The sequence below is a fragment of the Octodon degus genome, unplaced genomic scaffold (genome assembly GCF_000260255.1).
Source record: "Octodon degus isolate 3935 unplaced genomic scaffold, OctDeg1.0 scaffold00127, whole genome shotgun sequence".
NCBI classification, from domain to species: Eukaryota; Metazoa; Chordata; class Mammalia; order Rodentia; family Octodontidae; genus Octodon; species Octodon degus.
The window spans coordinates 4,247,675-4,250,158 of NW_004524703.1; the positions used below are offsets into that span (position 1 = coordinate 4,247,675).

Genomic DNA, 2,484 nt, shown 5'->3' on the forward strand with positions numbered 1-2,484 from the left:
GTTTAGTGAAATTCTGTATCATCTCTTGTTTTTTTCTTTTTCTTTTATCATTTTGCATTCTTTTTAAAAAAGAAGAGGGATTTCAAGTGAAATACACTTTATACCTTATAGAATATCATAGTCTTTATTTTTCTCACAAATTCATTTTTGACAATCTTTAAGACACTCGTGACCTTTGTTTTCTTCCTAGCTTCCCGATGTATTCCACTAACTTGATCTGTGATACATTATGTAAGAGAAAAGTGTGATTCCCTGTGAACAGAGTAAAAAAGGGCACAAACGTACTTATAATGTTATTACATAAAGATTAGCAAATCCATTATTTCCCCAATATTTATTTATTTTACTGTTACTATTTTTTTTTTTTTCCTGCGGCTGTGTTGCTCGCGGTTAATAGGGCCGTCCGCGGAGGGCAGGCGACCCCAGTTATGCACGGGCGCGTTCTCTGGCGCTGCAGCTTGTCCCCGGCACCACACACAGGTGCGACAGGGGCCCAAAGGCAGCGCGTTTTCCTGATATTTAAAATGCTTATTTTTGTACTTAAGCTAGTTTGTTTTTTAAATAATTTTTCGTATTTTATTTCTAACACATAAGTTAATACAGGATATTTTAGCTTTTTAAAATAAATAACAGTGTAATATGCTGATTTCTTTCACTAATAAGAAAAGAAGCACATTGGATATAAGAACCAGCATACACCTGATTTCTGTCAATTTAGTTTTGAAGTCTGGAAGTGTAGGCTGGTGAGAATAAGGGCAGAGTATCTTGCAACTTTACCATTGTTACGGGCTCTTGTGTTTCTTCATGAGCTTTCAGCCAGGGCACTGCCACGGTAGACGTAAATTAACAGCACAGGATGGAGAGTGGAACAAGGGAAGGCTGTGTGCAGGCGAGGCCGCAGAGGGCCGCTCGGGACGAGTGGTGAGTCACAGGCATGCTGAGTGTGTGCCTTCCACACCAGCACCCTCTCAGCCTTGTTTCAGAGGGGAAGTTTGAAATAGTCATTTTATTTATTAAGTTAAAAATAGACGCAGGCATGGCATGCTTTTAGATTTTTTGGTGATTCAAATCCCTAGGTTGCCCTTGAGACACTGTGAGAACTAGCGGCTCAGGCTCAGCGGGCAGGAGCCGGGCCAATGGGTGCTGGCTTGGGCTCTCTCGGCCTGGGGAAGATGCAGGACTCATCCTTTCTCTTCAAGGCCTTGCGGTGCAGACTCTTTGCATGTCACGCGCTTTCCATTTTCTGTTGTCCACAGTCAATTACAGTTCCCAAGACTATAATTAACTCACACATTTTTACATCCAGTTTGGAATGGACACCAATGTAGCCAGCCGTACACTTCTGAAGCATCACACACAATAGCTCCTCCTTACTTTACTTGCCTCCTGGCTTTGGGTCTCACTCCCTGTCCTCAGGTTTTTAGAAGTGCATCATCTATGGGTATTGTAGCTTGCTGGGCCCTCAGCAGCACAAGAGCTGGAGGTAGAGGAGGGGAAGTGGGAGTGGGAGGAGCTGAGCAGCCATTACCTCTGACCATGGTTCTGCAGGGCCAGTCCTGTACACCATCTCTATCCCTGGAGTCAGCCATACCTACACAGACACATCCAGTGGCGTTGGGGATATAATGAAGAGGAAGACAAAGCATCCTCCTTCCAATTGCCTGGAGGGGTTCTGCTCACCCAAAGCATCAAATGAAAACCACATTCCCTGTTTTTGCTTTCCCATCATGTCTTTCTGGTTTTGTTGGGATGGGAGCTGACTGTCAGCACCTTTGAAAAGGCTAAGCTGCCTCCAGGAGGCCCACCATCTCTGTAGGGAAGCTGCCCTTGGTTCATCTTGCAGTAGCGTTCAGTGAAGGCCCAGCTGAGAGACTGAGACAGGTTCTTTCATCACATGTACTGGCCCGAGTGATGTGAAAGTCATCCTAAATACTGACCTGTGAAGAGGATGCTACAGTCCCAGCTTATGCACTGTAACCATGGCAACTGACAGGCTGGCAGGGAGTAAGCCCTCCTGGCAGTACTGGGATTAATGGAACAGGACAGACTATTGCCACAGGGACATGGCCACTTCGCTGTCAACATCACACCCAGAGACCTGGAGGTTGTAAGCTGAAATGTTCCGGGCTGGCATCCAGACTCTTGTCCCTATGCTTCTAGTGAAGCTGTGTACAGAGGAGTTGGATGGGCACTGATGCCCAACACTGGCCTGGTAAGATGGTCGGGGGAGAAGCAGCCCATCACACACCCCATATCCCAATGTGAAGGTAAAAGAATATGGGCCTGCCTATGAGCCATCAGCCCAGTCGGCAAGATACTGGTGAGAAGTCATCTACTGAGGACCTGAGAGGACATCCCAGAATACAAAAGCTGTCGAAGGTAGGGTGCCATGGGTTTGCTAATCATCCTGCCTCCCATCATCCCCACTAACAAAAGAGGGGGTCTCGGTCAGCTCCAGCTGCTACAGTAAAGTGCCTGAGATGA

General features: G+C 46.3%; 1 non-coding gene across 1 annotated transcript; it reads right to left on the reverse strand.

Moving 5' to 3' along the window:
* Positions 1-375: 375 nt before the first annotated feature.
* On the reverse strand, positions 376-506 carry LOC111812534. Its single transcript, XR_002818025.1, has one exon. It is a non-coding gene; the product is annotated as a small nucleolar RNA SNORA76 (small nucleolar RNA).
* Positions 507-2,484: the final 1,978 nt, after the last annotated feature.